Raw genomic sequence first — 19312 nt, 5'->3', positions numbered from 1 at the left:
GTGCTGATTAAAAAATCCATACAAACCAACAAAAAACCCTGCTAATTTGGTGGATTCAATACAGTTGTTCCACCATTTACTTCAGTGGGGCCAGCATTTCACACCTAGTATTTAGGCTACCTGATTGCTTTCACAAATTAGGTAGTGTGACAAAGTTCCTGCTCTACCTTGGTGGGACTTGCGCTTATTGGCGGATTTGCTCGCCTTGGAGCTTCATGGCAGCCCTCAGCTTGGCCGTTTTTCTGAATTCACAGTCCAGGTTGACTCCTCCTGTGTCTGACCAGGAGTTGGGAGGATTTGGGGGGAACCCGGGCCCACCCTCTACTCCGGGTTCCAGCCCAGGGCCCTGTGGAATGCAGCTGTCTAGAGTGCCTCCTGGAACAGCTGTGCGACAGCTACAACTCCCTGGGCTACTTCCCCATGGCCTCCTCCCAACACCTTCTTTATCCTCCCCATAGGACCTTCCTCCTGGTGTCTGATAACGCTTGTATACTCAGTCCTCCAACAGTCCACGTTCTCACTCTCAGCTCCTAGTGCCTCTTGCTCCCAGCTCTCTCACACACACACCACAAACTGAAGTGAGCTCCTTTTTAAAACCCAGGTGCCCTGATTAGCCTGCCTTAATTGATTCTAGTAGCTTCTTGATTGGCTGCAGGTGTTCTAATCAGCCTGTCTGTCTTAATTGTCTCCAGAAGGTTCCTGATTGTTCTGGCACCTTCTCTGTTACCTTACCCAGGGAAAAGGGACCTACTTAGCCTGGGGCTAATATATCTCCCTTCTATTACTCTCCTGTAGCCATCTGGCCTGACCCTGTCACAGTAGTTAAGTCTCTAACTACTAGTATTTGTGTGCATAATTGCTTACGTGCACAAAATTGGATGCCATGCTGAGGCACCCAATTAAAAAATTAACTTTTTGGTTTTTCTGTCATAATGATGAATTATATAGCAGTTTATACTGTCCTACACAAAACATATCACAATAAAGAAGTTCTTACATTTGTACTCATCGTGCTTTTGCTTTTGTGTTTGCATTTATCATCTTCTTATTTAAAGGGCTAAAACAGAATCTTAAAGGTCTCCTGTTCAGTCAAATTGTTGATATTTCAGCTATAATTTTTGCATAAAGGGATTTATATTGGTGGAAAGTGTGTGACTCTCAATGCTGCTTTGGGCTTTTTTGTAAAATCCTAACTAGTAGTGTTGACATATTTTATTTTATAATCTCACTTTTGGCCATTACATCTCCCTGTCCATATAAGCTTGTATTTCCCAGAAACTCAGCTAGAATTCTGTGAGCTGGAAATAATACTGCCATTAACAACTGAGAGCATAGATTCTCCCATATTGCTGTGACTCCAGGAGACGTGTGTATCCCTGGCAGTCAAGCACTAATTCATCCAAAGGGAAAGGCAGGTGATGGTATTGCAACTGTCTGCTGGAGAGAGCATCTTTAGACTCCAGGATCACAATATAGAGCTCCAGAAGTGAAGGCTTCCCAGGCAATACAAGAGATATATTAGTTCCCCAGAGTGCTCTAGCCCCATCTAGTTATGGACCAGCCTGCACACTTGGTGTACTGCCTGTTGGCTCTTTGCAACCCCAGTAAACTGTACTGTGTCCTCACCACAGGAGGGATTTGGCCACTGGCTTGTAGCCTGGAAGCTGGCAGACCCCTAGAAATGAATCTGGCCCACAGTTAGTTATGACATTCACTGATATTTACTGACAGCATTTTGACTTAATTATGTCATAAAATGGGCTACGTCACTCAAGATCCCACTATGTTTCACTTTTCAAAAACACTTTTGCACTAAGGTCAGTGGAGTAAATGAGTTCTAATTTTGTGATCTTTTCCTCATCCCCTCCCTATTTCACAGTTCAATTATTATTCTATTTGCCTCAGGTCCCTTTGTTAGGATTGTCTTTCTATTTAAACAGTTCTGGCTGGATTGATTGTTTTATAATAGGCCAATAAGATTGGAACAATACCAGATTGTTAGAGAGTAGCATGGAGTCACCTTTTTGAATTAAATCCTAGGTGATTATTTACATTTCCTAAATCCATGTATATAGGCGATGATAGATAGCACTCTACAGAACTCCCTCTTTCTTGGTTTTCATTCGGCTACAAACTGGTTTCGGGGGTTACATATGAAAATTAATAACATATCTTCCTTATAAATATTCAGATTTTATCCAATTTTTCCCCTCTATTCTGTGATTTTTATTTCTTTCTTCAACCTTTCTTCAGACTTTCTTGGCTTGTTTATAATATGAATATTTTAGAAAAAGACTTAATAGTGTTTCATTTAAAAAAGCATTTCTTAACTTAAATATTTATTAAGGGGTCTAACTCTCCTTTCACCTTGGAAAGAATAAGTCTTGATTCTCCTCTCACACTTTAACACCAGTGTAATTCCACTGAAGTCAATGGAGTTACTGCTGATTTACCCAGTGTAAGAGAGATCAGATGCAAGGACTCTTGAAAGCTTCTTTCCCCAATGTGAGACACTTTGTAAGTGAATTAAGCTAAATTGAATTATGCCCACTTCTGGATAAGAGCGTCCACACAAGGTTTATGAGTTTAAACTAATCCACTTTATATTTGCATTTTTAGTTAATTTGGATTAATTTTTGTGTGTCCCTGTGTAGACAAACCTTAAGACAGATCTTCATTTTCTTCAGTAGCTTGAAGAATAGCGGGGCTGAGATTTTTCAAAGGAGCGTGAGGGAATTAGGCATCCAAATCCCATTGATTTTTTTTAATAGGATTCATGTACCTCACGCTCCGCGGCCCTTTTGAAAATATTAGCCCAAATCAGTATTACTCATGACTTTAATAGTAGGGGTGAACAAATTCTGAGCCTCAAAGTGAATTTTCAGTCTAAAAGATTGACTTAAACTTGAATGTAATTACTGGGCTTGTGTTCTTCTTAGGAGAGCCTAAGAAGCAAAGCACATGATCTCTCCTAAAACCAAACATTTCTACTTTTTTCAAACATTTTTTACATTTCTACTTCTATAATCAAAAATAAATTTATATATTTAAAAGTAATGTTGAAGAAGGGAAGACTAACTTTCAAAAGTAAATAAGGGAGCAATTTATATTAAATACTTCTCACCTGGCCCATCATTTATTGCACAGAGTCTATTATACCTATATCAATCAAATATATCTGTCTCCTGAGATGCAGGACAATGTATTTTTATTTTGTAAAGGTATTGCCAACCTTACCCCCTCCTCACTCTTTGGAACCCACTTCATGTTGTAGGGCTTGATCCTGTACCACTTTAGCTAATGGGACTTTGGCCATTGACTTTAAAAGGAACAGGATGAAAGAGCTTAGTTTGTCTTGTGTTTGAAAATGATAATTGTGCACAAATTACCTCCCAAAAAGTGTTCATTGACATTCTTCCTTTTACAGCTATCTTAAAGAAACAAAAACAAGAAAACACTCCACTTTTATGATAAATTGTTCTTAGCCAGGGAATGAGGTGCCTCATAATTCATTGGAACACATGGTGTTATCTCCATTAATTCCATAATCTTGGAAAACATTTTATTTTATGTGAACATTGTACACAATTCAAAGTTACTGAGAAGTTGGAAGATTTTTCCACTTGTTTTTATCTCTCTGATTTGAGATTTACAAAGTAAATGATGCAATACTGCTGAGAAACATTTTCTTTATTTCAGCCCAAACTCTAGAAATATTTGCAAGAGCTGAAGCGGGGTAATTGGTGAATTGCTCAATATATGTCTGTCTGCTTGATAAATATATCACCATAAAAGCTACACATGAGCATTTTGAGGAAATTGTCTTTTAAACTGCAAATATTTTGAAAAGTGCATTGTTCCATTTTATTAGTAGCTAACACATAAAGAAAGACTCGAATGCCGTGTATTTGCAACAATTACCCTGTAGGTACAAATACGTGCACAATGTGATTTCTTATTGGTGCGAAGACAGGCGCTATTACGTTAAAATGGCCTTGAAATATAGGAGGAAAACTGTAGCTATTTTTCAGTATTGTCTTGTGCACAATAAAGGAATCACTTTGGATAACCATAAAAAGTACTAAGAATATTGTTCTTTGGCTTTGTATTCCTTTAAGGAATAAAAATGTCAGAACTGATGGTTCCAAAATTATTAAAAACATCCAAGCAGTGTCTTTCATATACTTTTGGTAATTTTGACAATCTAGAACTTGTTTTGCATATTTTGGCTCTTATGGTTTCTGCTATGTAATTGGATAAGTACCTTGGAATACTGGCAAGAGGATTGGAAACCTATCCCCTGGGTTGTTTTGTGTGTTGGCATTCTTCATAATATCCACTATGCTGTGGATAATTATTTAAATTAATAACTAAGTTTGTCTTTAAGTGTTTTCTTCTTGAGTATTAGCTTAAAAACAAGAAAGAAACTGAAATCTGGGGACATGAGCATCTATTTTTGGGAAGCATAAGGAATCAAATGCAAACTCAGAGTAAAACTGCTAAAAAATAAAACAATTGCCAACAGTTAAAGTATGTTTTCAGTAGTAATATAGATAACAATACAGCACCTTTACCTGAGAATCACAAAGCACTTTACAAACAATTTTAATAAATAGCACTTATAGTGCCTTTCATCCAAGGATCTTACAGCATCCTAGTTTATAAGTAGATAAATTGAGGTACGGTATAGACAGATGAAGAGATTTGCCCCTAAAAGGCAGTGACAGAATCAGGAAGAAAGACTGAGACTCCTGACTTCCAAAGACAAAGTTCCTGCCTGTGAAAGTCTTTATATCATTTTAGGCTAATGGAAAAGTGATTCCTGTGGATGCTATAAACAGGTATCTAATATGGTTTCCATTCGTTGCTTGAGTGATACTGTCTTGAACAACCTGAGCCATACCTCATACTACAGACATGAGTAGCACCCAGGTAGATTTTAGATTAGCAGTTACTGAATCATCAAGACTTATCTACAAATAGTGTCCTCTTTCTGGAAACATTGTATTTCCCAATGCTTTCTATGGAACATGTGTCACTGCTATTGTGTTACATTGTACAACAATGTACTGTAGCCAATATATTGTGAAAATATACCTTCAATCTTTGTTGACAGTGCAGAGATGCCCTGTATCCACCAAGATTTAATCTGAATTTTTATGAGATACTCAACCTGTTTTTTATTAGATAACTAATTTATCTGAATTAGCTAGGGATGATTTGAGGCCACAGACAAGTCAGTGCCTCCATATCTTTTGCTTTAAACAAAGATGGTAATCACTGTGTTCAAAAATATCTTGTCATTGCAGGCAACCATAAAAGATAAAGAACCATTACACCTATGAAAGTGTAGAATGTCAATAGTCTGAGAAATGCCAACATAAAACACAAGTAGACTAAGCTAGTGTCACATTTTAAATTCTGAAATGTTTAAAAGGTCCATGGTGCTACTTTTATGAAACTTGTTTTACGCCCTTAAAATATTTATAAGAAAGGCCCACTGAGATGTTACAATTAAAAATAAAAGTTTGATTTATACGGATAATCTTTTGATTAAACATGCTGAACTCTCAAAAAACAAGCTGGTGAACAGTGCCCTGCTAACAACCTTTTCATATGTGACACTTTTGATCCACAACGGCGCAAGTTTGTAGGAAATAGTGGGGTGGATAACGTGTGTGTTTTTTTTTCTTCTTGCTATCACTGTTTTCCTTGGTTGGATGCTGCCAGGAGAAAAGAGTACAAGCCACGACAGACCCGACTATCAGTCTGTGTTAAACTATGTTTTAATTCAGACTGCTGCTCCAGTAACAGTGCTGAAAAACTCACTAGGTGGAGCAAGAAAATGATTTACCCTGGAACCAGGTATTTTATATGTCCCTTTTCAGTTATCAGGAGCATGTGTGTGTGTGTGGTCAGAATACATCAGCACAGTTCACAGTAAAACCCAATGGCTCTTCGAACCTGGGTTTCTGTTGTTTCTTAGGCAACCACATTGCTCTGTTAGCCATTCTGTGCAGTTTCATATTTTAGTATCATTAACCAGGGCCATTAGTCAAGCTTCATTGTTGTTGCTAATGAAACCACACACTGTTTGATTCTTTACTGACTTACCCTGATGTTAGGAGTCAAAGCACTGCAGATAAAGGAATCACACTGGGGTAAAAAGCAGTGTAAGTGGGAGAGGGATCAGGTCCTTGTTTTTTCAAATTTTTGTTGGTTAGAAAGTTTTTCAGGGAGTGCATATGCAGATTGTCCTGAACAGAGAAGGTAAGTTCCCAGGGAAAATAAACAACAATTTTCAACTTAAATAAATGGCAGGGCTAGCAAGCAGAGTTCTTCCATCAAATGCTTGTTAGAAATAAAATACATTAGAAGTGTCATCCCATCTTCTTGGAAAATGTGAAAAACGCCCCTGTCTGCAGTTCAGGGTAGAACATTACCAAGCCAGTTCTATTGAAGCCTGGAGGTTGTAGCTGACAACAAATGTGCACTTGTCAAGCAGAACAATGATCGGGCAGTGACCAAGTGTCCAGAATGTATAGTACAATACGATTCCCTAATGGAATTGCTGTGATGTACATTAAGCAGCCCCTCCTTTCTTTGCTTCAGCAAGACTGGAGGATGAAGGGATTCTTTTTTAGTACACGACTGTAGCCTTGAATTATAATGCAAAAGCACAGTGCTTTGGGTCTCTGTCAGTATAAGCAGATATGGCAACATCAAAAACACTACTTCAATTAACATTGCATACAGAACATGATTCTCGGTTTTGTGACTGGGCAGGCGGTGGAGAGAAGGGGTCTGAGTCCACACTCTGTATAAATCAGGAGTATCTCAATGGGATTATGCTAATGTAAAACTAATGAGAAAGTAGAATCCAGCTCAAGAACTTCTGTGATTTAGAAGCTAGATTCTGGCCCCTATTCCACATGCTTTAGGCTATTTTTGCAGTGCAGCGACAATGGAAAGCAAATTGAACTGGCTGGTTGAAAATTCCCCTAGCATAAGGAGAATAATGCAATAGGCTGCGTTACAGTGTTTATGATAAAAATTCCTGAGGCAGCTTAGGATGTGCTTGCCTGTTCCTTGACTTTCCCCATGTGTTTGAAGTCAAGTTGGAAGGAGGTTTACACATGGTAGGGGCCTATCTGACATTGAGTAAGAACCTCTGGATTTGGTCCAGGACTATTGTAATAGCTTTTCATTTCCCTGAAGCATCACCCTTCAGAGGGCTCTTCAGCTCTGACTTGCATGACAGGCAATCCATGATGCTGTCCCTCATCAAGAGCCGATAGGAAGTCTCGTCCTTGAAGATCATCATATCATCCTCACTATAATTTCTGTAACTTTATCCATGCAATGCAGCACATAAAGAGTAGTGTAAAATACATCGGCCATTAAAACATTATACGCCATGTATTATTACTACAGTCAGCTAAAATTGTTAGGGTATACTGATGATTTTTTCTAAGGGCTAGAATATGAATTTCTAGCAGAGTAAAATGTAATGCAAAGGTGACCTTATTTTGCCTTACTGTTTATCTTTACTATCTATGGTAATATTTTGTAGTTGCTATGGCACTCCACGTTCTGATGACACACAGGCAATCTGTATAAGTGGTCAGATGTCAGAGAAGTGCATGTACAATCTATGTAACCTATGGTATAAATTTTAAGAGTGACTTCTGCCGCCACCACCACCTTTTTGGGTCTATCATTCAGTATGAACCATTATTTGTTGCTTTGAAGCAGCTCCCATCATTGTAATTTTAGAGACAATTCATTCTGAACAACATAAGTGAGATGTAGACTAAATTTACATATTATAGGGCATTATCAAGGTTAATATGACCTCATTTGACATCCGACTCCTGATGTTCCAAAAAAAGTGACAAAAATTCCTCCCAAATCCTCCAGTGTGGGTCAATATGGGAGAATATCCCTGGGGGATGGGCAGAAATCCTTAGAGTTTTCCTCTTCATGGGCTCTCTTCCATGGCTTTTTTTCCATAGCAAGGGTTAGTCTGACCAAAGGATATTCGCATGCCCACATTATGCTGGTAGCTGGAAATTAGTGGTATTTGGTGCAACGAATAAATGTATTAACAAGAACACAGACAGAGAGGTGAGCCAACCTATATACAAAATTTAGTGTGGCATCACTCTACCTGAGTTTTCAAAAAGTTATCTGTTCCTTTTGGAGTGGTAAGTACACTTCCCACCCACCCCCCAATCTCCCTCACCCACATACACACATATATTTACAGAATCTGATGATTAGGGGGTTGAGCACATGATTTATGAGGAGAGGCTGAGGGAACTGGGATTATTTAGTCTGCAGAAGAGAAGAATGAGGGGGGATTTGATAGCTGCTTTTGACTACCTGAAAGGGGGTTCCAAAGAGGATGGATCTAGACTGTTCTCAGTGGTAGCAGATGATAGAACAAGAAGTAATGGTCTCAAGTTGCAGTGGGGGAGGTTTAGGTTGGATATTAGGAAAAACTTTTTCACTAGGAGGGTGGTGAAGCACTGGAATGGGTTACCTAAGGAGATTCCACCACCTCCCTAGAACTTTTTAAGATCAGGCTTGACAAACCCGTCTGGGATGATTTAGTTGGGGATCAGGTCCTGCTTTGAGCAGGTGGTTTGACTAGATGACTTCCTGAGGTCTCTTCCAACCCTAATATTCTATGATTCTGTTATACCTTCATATGCCAAATGAGATGGTTTTTACTTCAGTTAGTCTCACAGTGGAGTCTGAATAAAGAAAAGGAAAGATAGGTCAAAATCACAGTTCTAACTTCTGGGCTTTTTCACGGGGCTTGCTGCATGCCTGTACTAAGTGGACTGCTTCTAATACTTATGGCGTTGATCATCCAAAATTTCCTGTTCAAGGTATTGTAAACACCCATTCAGTTTAATTTTCTTCAGTTTTTCAATCAGGCCAATGATTCTGATCCCCAATGATTTTTGTTGAAAATACAGAGTTTCTGTAGTTACATTTATTTTATCAATTCTCCACTGATTTATCTTTAGTTTTTTCCTCATATGTGCTCCCTACAATTTAGAACTAGTTTTCAGCTCAGCTTTTTCCATTTGTATCAAGCTGACTTCCATTTGACCAGCACATCTCAGTTGCTTCTCAGCATGTTCAGAAAGGGACAAGGGTGTCATACTTCTATTACACCTATCTACTGCTCTACCATGGATCCCAACCATAGTAAATAGTCCTTTGCTGAGCCTGGCTTACCTTCTGACAGTCTGCTGAGGCTACTAAGAGGCAGCTCAGTTTTATCAGAAAGGTCTTTCAGAGTTGAAATTTTAAATTGGCCATGTTGCAGCATTTTGGGGGGGAGGGGGAGCAAGTGAACCACAACAGAGCTCCTACCTTGCACTCTTCTCTGCTGTGCAGTCCATGTGACGCCTAACATGCTTCTGTAAATCGTTCTAAATGGCCTTTGAGCTGATAAGACCAATGGAACTTATCCATTCCCTTAACCCATTTTGACACAGACGGTACCAATTTATTTTTCCATTGACTCCCTGTAGGGAAAATTTCTATATTGGCAGGGAGATGGATGGTGACTTAATAGGTATTTCTGCTTTCACATTTCTATGGGCTCAGTCACCACGTCTCACAGGAACACCTGTGAGAAGTGACTGGTGAAGGGGAAAAGAAAAACAGTGAGGTTCTCTTCAGTTTGCTCTCAGTCATTCCACTGGAGGTCAGGAGGATTGCCAGAATGGTTCAACCCTTGCAGTTCTGCAGATCTGAACAGAATCTGCAGAAACTCAACATTGATTCTGAAACCCCTGTTTCTCACTCCCTGCCAGCTCACTGACTCAGACTCCATTAACTTTTTGTAGGTGTCCTGGAAGGGTCAATGCACCTGGCCTTTCCCTGCATGCCTCTTCCTTCCAAGGCCTCAGCTGCAGATCCTGGATCTCTGTTTTACTTTCTTGGGCCAGATTCTGCATTGGCACTGGCAGGCCAGTGTAATAAAGAGGAGTGAAGGTTCTGGCACATGCATTGTCTTACTAGAGCCTGATTCTGCATGGCTAGCTACTGTAGCAATCCATTTAGTGTGCATCTGAATAGAAGGAAACTTCATGTTGACCTGCTGCCAGCCAACACTTGCTGTGGAAAACAGAATATATGCTAGCTGGCTTGAGGGTAAAATAAGCCCTTATTTTTATAGGGACACCGTGTACTTCCTAATACATTCTTGTGTGGACGTATTCTGCATGCTTGCTCAGACATTAAGGAGGTGTTCTGTAGATTCTCTTCTCCCAACTTATAAAGTATAGTAGGGCTCAATGTTTCTCTCTTTGAAGTGAATGGAAGTTCTACTTCAGTAGAGCAGGAACAGACCCAATAAAGGCAAAATGTAGACCTCGTACAAGAATCTCAAATTGAATTGTACACCAGTCATTATTTTTGGAATAATATATGTAACCTAGGTTGGAAAGTAATTGTCACCTGGTGCTTAATATTTTTGATGCAATCTTAAACCTATTCACTTAATAAATGCTAGTCCTCCTCCATACTAATCAGCATTCAAGTACCTTTGTCATCTGTCCTTTAGTCCTTGAATACAACCTTCATGGTTTTCCATTTGAAAAATGTAAACACAAAAATCTTCGCGATTTTGTTTGAGCACAAACCATCCTGCTTTCAAATTGAGGGTGTTTTAGTTCATTTTAGTTATTTAACAGCTAATCATACAGTGGAGGGAAATTTTGTTAACACTACTGATTGGTGGAAAATTGAGACTTAAAAAGTACTCAATGATTTACAAAATCTCATATTAGAAAGTGGTGGAAGAAACAGGTTGTTACTTCTTTACCAATTGACCTATATTATTTTGTAATTTTATGTGGGAAATTCTCATTGAAAATGTGGTTGTGTAAATTTGTTGTTTAAAAATACCACTAGAGCTTGGAGGGGACATTGTATGTCATAAAATTGAAGCTTTAAAATAAAATGGATAAATGCTAGACTTAGGCCACATGTGCATAACAAGTTTTGGCATTTTAATATGGAGTGATCCATGACTGTTTTACACCTAATACTCTTGAGGAACATTTCGAAGTAACTTAGGGCCTGACACATTTTAGACTGACTGCTAGAGAGGTTTGCTTGTTTATATGGCTACTGTATTTGATGAGCTTTTTTGGTTTTGATTGGTTGCTTTTTTTAATACAAATTCAAAGAAAAGGAAGCTCCTTCTTCGAACTAATTTTTTTAATCCCATTAAAGTTTCAATAAAGATGGCGTAGTGCATTAATAACAGTACAAAACAGCGTAATGTGTGTTCATAACATAATTAGCTCGTGTGATAGTCACTACTAAAAGAAGAATTTTAAACAATGCAGGGGAGATTCACTAGCAGAATATCTGGAGCAGTAGTCCAAATGTGCATAGAATACACCCAGAAGACACCCTCAAGCCAAATTGTAAAACTGTTTTCATATTTTAAATAAAGCAACAATATGCCTGATGTGTGCCAGTTTCACAAGAGTTAATTAACAACATATCAAAGCAGAAAATATGTAGCTTCTATGGGAACCATTTACAAACAGCTGTGTAACTGGGCTGCCATGCTCACATAGCTGATTTACAGGAGTCTGGAAGAATGTCAATTCAGATTGGAATGCCACTGAAAAGGCTGTGGATTTACAATATAACGAAATATGTTTCTTCTCAGCTGTCGATTGGATAAGCAGTATTATCCTCATTTCACAGGAGACGAAACTGAGGCACAGACAGGCTGAAAAAGGGGGACTGTGGTTTGTAGAGATTCCATACCACCGGAACAAAAACAATCTGCAGAAGCAGCAATTTATGAGTTGTCTTGCTCTGATTTATGAAACTTTCACGTGAGTGGATGGATAAGGTCTACCTTTCTCTCTCTAGTTCTTTAATAATTTTGACTTGATAGTTTGTAGAGGTGGTTTCTGCTTCTTATTGTGAGCTACAAGAGAATGCAGTGCTTCTGACTCCTCCAGCAGTTACTGATTTCTCCCTTTTAATTAGACCATCTTTCTCTCACCTTCCTAACCCCGCAACTAAAAAACACTCACAGGAGTGGAAATGACTATCTGTAGTATTTTTATGGCCCCCATTAATGTGGTATCTGAGCATCTAACCATCTTTCAGCTATTTATCTTCACAACACCCCTGTGAAATATGAAAGCATTATTATCCCCCACTCTATAGATGGGGAACTGAGGCACCGGGAGCCTAAATGACTTGCTCTAGGTCACTCAGGAAGTCCATGGTGGAGCAGGAACTTGAATCCCCATCTCCCAAGTCCTACATTAGTCCCCCAAATTCAGAATAATCCTTCCTGTCTCTTTCCAAACTTGGAATTGAAATCTCAGATTTTACCATGAATGATGAGATATTCCCCTCCCCCCCCTCCACTTTAAGAAGGACATGATTCTAATCACAAGGAAGGACTCGGGCTACAGGATTTAAAGCTCTGTGAATCTCAAAGGATCCCCAGGAAAATCTGGTTGCAAACATGCGGATCTTTTGACATTTATATACACAGCAAGCTTCTCTTAGCTCCTGGCAACATGACTCCACCAAGACTTATTGCAGACAATTATTTAACATAGACAACATATACATTTATGTTTTGTTCTAGCTGAAGGTGGAGAGGCTTGGCTTTCTAAATGTCCAGTTAGGAATACCTAAAATCCCTAAACCAAAAGGTTCAAATACCGGCAGGGTCATTTTATCTGTACATGCTTCTAAGATAGATAATCGGAGTACTATGCAATTTACTGTGTAGGGCTCTCAGATGTTACATTAAAAGACAAAATACAGTATACCCTGTAGGGATATTAAACATCCTATGTCACTTCTTAAACCTGCTCTTGTCTTGGTTCCACTGTTCTGTTGCATGCAATGCCCTGTGTATCTTACCTCCAGAGAGCTGGCTGCATTTCAGTGGGCCTTTCAGGATGAAACATGCTAGACGAATAAATGATTATTATTTTATTATTATTATTTATTATTGTTGTGTAGCTATCATGGTAATGAATATTTAGTTTATAGCTTTTGGGTTGCAGGGAAACTCAGTGTAAGAAAGGAAAAGCAATTAAATGCTACAATGGCCTAAGTCTGTCTTTGAAGTCTTCTGTGTAAATTTCCTTCCCAGAGTTTGTTTTTCTTTGAGCTTTTATTTGTTATTAGCTTCAAAAGCAATTGAGCAATAAGGTAATTAGGTCAACAGCAATTATGGTTGGACAAATTAAGATAACTTTACTGCTGATTCCCAGCCTATATCCTATTGTGATTTGCATATCACTGCTGGATTCATTATTTCTTCTGTGTTAATAGAATATATCAAGCTATTGAACCCATGCATAGTTAACTAAAAGCTGCTCAGTTCAAAATGTGTTTCCTAGATGCTTCCAATAAATATTTTAGTAGGTGCTATTAACTAGCATAATTTATTAACCAATACAAATAGTTGAAAGATTATACTTTTTAAGGTTGCCGCTCTGTATATGTCTACATTATTCCCTCTCTCCTCCCCTTCATTTTCTCTTCTGTCCTGCTTAATTTAGAGAAGAGGGTTTACATAGCCCACATATGAAATCATAGTGGCAGTCATGATTCCTAGAGATACTGTATAATAATGAATTATCTCAATAACATTACTGGGACCAAATTAACTGCTGATATAAGAGAGTATAGCACCATTGGAATCACTGGAATTGCACCCTCTTACGCCAACTCTTTGTTAGTCTCTTCTCGTAACTGGGTAAATAAAACTTTCAAGGCAAGTTTAATGAATAAAAAATATCTAATTTCGATGCTTTTCACATTCATATGGCAATCCTGAACTGTCATGGAATTCTCTGATTTTAAGGGAGATGAATGGGACACAAAAATCAATATTTTGCATAGAGCAGATCCATTGAGGTTTCATTGGTGTATGTGTTGGCATTTCTGCCAATAGAGAAGATTCTGGACTAATTCAAGAAAATTATATTCTAGCCATTTCCTGCAGCTCCTATTGGCCGGGAACAGTGAACTGTGGCCACCGGGAGCTGCGGGGGGACGGGGGACGTGCCTGCAGTTGGTCAACATCACCAAAATGTCTCGTGGCCCGCAATCAGATTACCCTGTTGGGCCGCAAGTTGCCCACCACTGCTTTAAACCCTTATATACCTCATTAATAGTTTCCTAGGCCATTCTGTCCCACTCCCAGTACCCATAAATTCACTTCTTTGTCTGGTAGAATAGGACTTTCTAGCCTCATCTCCTCTTTCAGAAATCTTCTCAATTGCCCTTGGATGTTCTGGGCCTCTTTAATCTTGCACTCAGCCATGCTGAATTTATGGCTGGTCTGGGCATTTGTATTATACCCCATTCCCACTTTAATACAGCTTTCATAGTGATACAGCTGGGTATCACAGTCTAGTAAACTTAGCCAATTATTTTCAATGGAAAATGTCTTACCCAATTTAAGTTTCATTTCCATGCACTAATTACTTTTCATATAAACCACTGACTGAACAGAGTATCCCATTATTTTCAACTAGTAATGTCTCACCATTTTTTCTTGTTGCTTACACTGAGAAGCAACCTTATCATAAGGAGAAAAAACATCTAGGTATGGTTTTCAGAAAATTTCTTGTTTTGTTATTGTGGACTGGATAAAGAAAATATATTCATTTGAAGTGATATGTGCACAGTCTATGGCTCTGATGCTGTAAATGCTTATGGACTTGGGCTCTGATCATGCAGTGAGCTCCTTTGAGATGGACTCAGGCAGAGTCCCACAGAAATCAGATAGTTTCTGCCAGGGTGCAGGAGTCCATCCATATGGAATGTATTGTGGGATCAAGGCCTCGAATAGTTTCATTGAGCTTAATAGGACTACTCACTTACATAAAGTTACTTACATGCATGTTTACAGGATGAAGGCTGTGATTATTGTGTTAACCTACAGACTGGTAATTACCAGGTAGAAAAAAGTGCTGGTTCTCTTTTGATACTGACTACTACTGAAAAAATTGCATTGTAAAATACATCCACATATTTTCCTCACAGCTAAATCAGTGTTTATAAAAAGGTGAATACATTTGAGAAATGGCTGGATTTAGTGAAAATGCCATGATTATGCAGAATACATTTAGTATTATGGTAACATCATTATTTACAGCAGCCTCTTTCGTTCTGCTGGATGTGAAAATAATTTGAACATTGTGGGCTAAATTTAGAGTAGAGAAATGCAGATGATCCTAGAGTTGGTCAGAAGAAAAAAAATTGTTTTCTCCAGAAAATTTTGGCAAAAACAATTTTTTTCATTTCTGTTGGACTTTTCCATGGAAAACTGACTTTCCAGTGAAATCCAACCCCCAAATATTTCTATTTAAAATGGCATTGTCATTCCTCAGGGAGTCCCTGACTGTGTGGCATCATGAGAGATGTTGTCCAGCCAGAGAGCTCAACCCATAGAGAAGAACTGGCATCATAGGATACCTGAATTACACCTCCCATAAATCTGAGTGGTACCCTTTTGAACCTAAATATTTCAATTTTTGGCCAACAATATTTTGGGTTTTGACCCAAAACTGAATTTTTTTTTTTTAATTTTCAGGCATTGTTTTTCAACTAAATAGCAAGATTTTCTGTGGAAGGCAGATACTTATTGTGAAAAAATGTTGTTTAGTTGAAAACTCAGTTTTCCATTTAAAAATGGTTTTAATGGAAATGTTTTCACCCACCCATACATGTGCCCCTAGTTCAAATTTGTCTCTAAATGTAGAGGGATGATTAACCCATCAATGAAGCCCAGCTGTTTCTGGAGTGGAGTGTGGCAACAGTTCATGGGAGGGAAGTGAAGAATACATTTGCAATTTGAAAATATGGAGGAGAATCTTGTCTAGGCATAATGTAATTACTCATGTTGGAACTTGGAAAGGACACTGAGGTTAGCGCCATGCATGATTAGGACCACAGTTTACTTCTAATTATGGTAATTATTTTATTATGCTGCAAAAATATGGAATCATAAGTGAACTATGTTTTTTAAATAACTACTTTTACCTTTTCATACTTGCATGTGATCACTGGGAGTTTGGGGGAGCTATAGCACCACCCTTTCTCTCTCTCCTTCCCCCTTCCCCGGGGAAAAAAAAAGAATTGCATTAATAAAGAAAACACTGATTTCGGAGCAGAAGCTCATTTATCTCACTTTATTAAAAGTTGACAAATTTAGTCAAGGTATAAAACTACTCATTAAAGTGATATTCAAAAGCTATTATTTTATTATGTTTATATCTTGCTCTCCCAAATAAATAAATACATAAATAAAAAGTTGTCTATGTTCCTCTCATCCATTGATCTATAATAGTTGAAATTTTGTTATGCTCCATTATTAGACCATTCTTAAATTGAAGGTAGATGTCACTAATATCATGTGCAAATGACTGTTAGATAACATAGGGGAATGAAATAAATTTAAATAAGGATAGTATATGGAAATGAAAAATGAAACTCTTCCTCTAAACTTTACTTCTGTGTGAGTTGCAACGTAAAATTGGTAGCAATCAGTTACTCAAACAGTGCAAATGCTAAAGATAAAAGTTTTGTCTGAAGAAAAATCCTGAAGGAAGTTGCTGTGGAGTATTTTAATAATTTTAATTTTGCAATGTTAATGAGCTTCCTATCTATTCCTTAGTTTTATTTGGGAGAAGAGTTGTAAATTTTAAAAAGCAGATATAGGAATTAAAAGGGTAATCGTGCTTCATAATCACCACTCAACCAAGCCCTTTCTTTCTGCAGTGAACAGAAAACATTTAGGAGGGTGATATTAATTTCATAGCTTTGGTTGGCAATATCAGATTTACCAACACTAGTTGTGATCTTTTGATCAGATTTACCAACACTAGTTGTGATCTTTTATGTTATAATTAACTCAGATCCTCAGTTTGTGTAAATCAACCTCTGACCCCATAAAGCTTACCATCTAAGAAGCAATTTTCTTAGTTAAAGAGAATGATTTGTCACTAATAATGTGTCATCTTACAAAAAAAACTCACAAATGTCTGCCTTTATAGATAGGTATCTCCCTAGTTATTCCCATCCTCCATCACACACCTAAGAAAACACCCTGCATACCAACTCCATTATTTGCCATATCCTGCTAGCATCCAATCCTCTAAACAATTACTACTAGATATTGCTTACTACCGTAAGTAGTCTCATAGACAAGGCCACAACTACTTTTACTTCTAAGTTTCTCTTTTTTGGGGGAGGGGTGGGATTTGAAGAGAGGTATTTTTGATGGACTGATATGGAGAAGTGAAGGGCAGACAGATGTGGACTTAGTATTCTATTATTCTATCATATTCTATTATTGTGGCGGTTATTGTGGCTCTGTATATGCAATCCATTACAGATTGCTGTTTTGTTTGCTTCCCTCAAAAATATACATCTTAAATTCCTGTCCAAGAAAATAAGTGAAGGGATCTGAGAGAAATGTGGAGAAGAAAAGGTAGCTTGTCATATTTAACTGAAATAACAATGTATGTAGGTCCAGAGGTTGCTAGAGCAGGGCAAAAAAATTACCGATGCTTAAATCATAGTTCACATCTGTTAATGAAACTGCTTCTGTGCTTAACCATGCTAAGCCCAGACTGTTTTCAGACGGGAAAAAGTGTGGTTACTTCTGAGGATGATTATGCAATTGCTTTTCTTATGACACAACTGAAAACAAGGAGAGGTTGAGTGATGAGTGTGTAGCAAGATGGAAGGGTGACCTTATGGCAGAACCTATTCTCCCTGACTTTGAGTCATTTGCAATATGTGGTTGTATTTTACTTCATATCCATTTGAAATCAGTCTGTACTATGTTTCTCGTTTTTCACTTAGGCTTTTTTTTTTTTTAATCCTTGGATATGCTTTTGTTGGTTTATTTTTGGGAAGTGGCTTAAAAGTGATTTGAAGACTTCAAGGAGACAAATTATAAATTGTATTGTTTACTTTTCTCTTTGGGGCTGTACCAAAGCCCATTAAGAAAAGCTCCCATTTGAGTCAGGCCCTTTATGAAAGTTGTTTTTAACCAATATCAGGTAATTGGATATTGTTGCTAGGTGTGATATGAAAATTATAAAATACAAATATGAACCAATATAGCTCAACATGTTGTAATATTAGTTTTCATTCATACTTCTAAATACTTTGAAATCAAACCTTGGACTGAGACATATTAGGTTGAGTGGCTTAGTGTTGGTGAAGCTTCTGACAAAGGAAATACTTTAAAACAACTAGATATTCTACTAAACTGAAAGAGCTACTGATGTGGGAAGATAACACTAACAAAGATAGAGAGCTCAAAAGTTCAGTCTTCTGAACTGAAAACACATTGCTGCAGAATCAGCAGGATGTATGAATTCCCTGGCTATACATCCTGTCTCCTTAACACACCTCTTGCTTTCTCCATTCTGTCCCTTTTGACCCCTGGCCTATCCTGGAATTTCCTTCCACAACAGAGTCTTTTGCTGAGTACCTAGCAGAGCAGGCTCTGCACTTGTCTGATCTCCTGCCAGCAAGAGTATTTTCTAGAAGGGAGGTGTTTACACTTGCCCAACAGCCCCTTTGTGCCAAAATAGTGGGTGCGTTAAGACTGCAGTACAATGCTGAATAGGGTCTGTCATAAATATAAAGGGAAGGGTAACCACCTTCCTGTATACAGTGCTATAAAATCTCTCCTGGCCAGAGGCAAAATCCTTTCACCTGTAAAGGGTTAAGAAGCTAAGGTAACCTCGCTGGCACCTGCCCCAAAATGACCAATGAGGGGACAAGATACTTTCAAATATGGAGGGGGGAAAAAGTTGTCTATCTGTGTGATACCTTTGCCGGGAACAGATCAAGGATGCAAGCTCTCCAACTCCTGTAGAGTTAGTAAGTAATCTAGCTACAAAATGCGTAACATTTTCTTTTGTTTAATGGCTGGTAAAATAAGTTGTGCTGGAGGGAATGTGTATTCCTGTTTTTGTGTCTTTTTGTAACTTAAGGTTTTGCCTGGAGGGATTCTCTATGTTTTGAATCTGATTACCCTGTAAGGTACTGACCATCCTGATTTTACAGAGGTGATTCTTTTATGTTTTCTTTAATTAAAATTCTTCTTTTAAGAACCTGATTGATTTTTCATTGTTCTTAAGATCCAAGGGTTTGGGTCTGTGTTCACCTGTACCAATTGGTGAGGATATTATTATCAAGCGTTCCCCAGGAACAGGGGTGTAGGGCTTGGGGGATATTTTGGGGGAAGACGTCTCCAAGT

The 19312-nt window shown here is 38.2% G+C and overlaps 1 long non-coding RNA gene across 1 annotated transcript in view; it reads left to right on the top strand.

The window, feature by feature from the left end:
- Nucleotides 1–19312, top strand: part of LOC125643107 (uncharacterized) — a 278185-nt gene that overhangs the window by 82673 nt on the left and 176200 nt on the right. The window lies entirely within an intron of this gene.

Source organism: Caretta caretta, chromosome 9 (assembly GCF_965140235.1).
Source record: "Caretta caretta isolate rCarCar2 chromosome 9, rCarCar1.hap1, whole genome shotgun sequence".
In the NCBI taxonomy this organism is placed as follows: domain Eukaryota; kingdom Metazoa; phylum Chordata; order Testudines; family Cheloniidae; genus Caretta; species Caretta caretta.
Note: the sequence above shows the minus strand (reverse complement) of the source record. Positions and strands in the feature narration are given on the sequence as shown.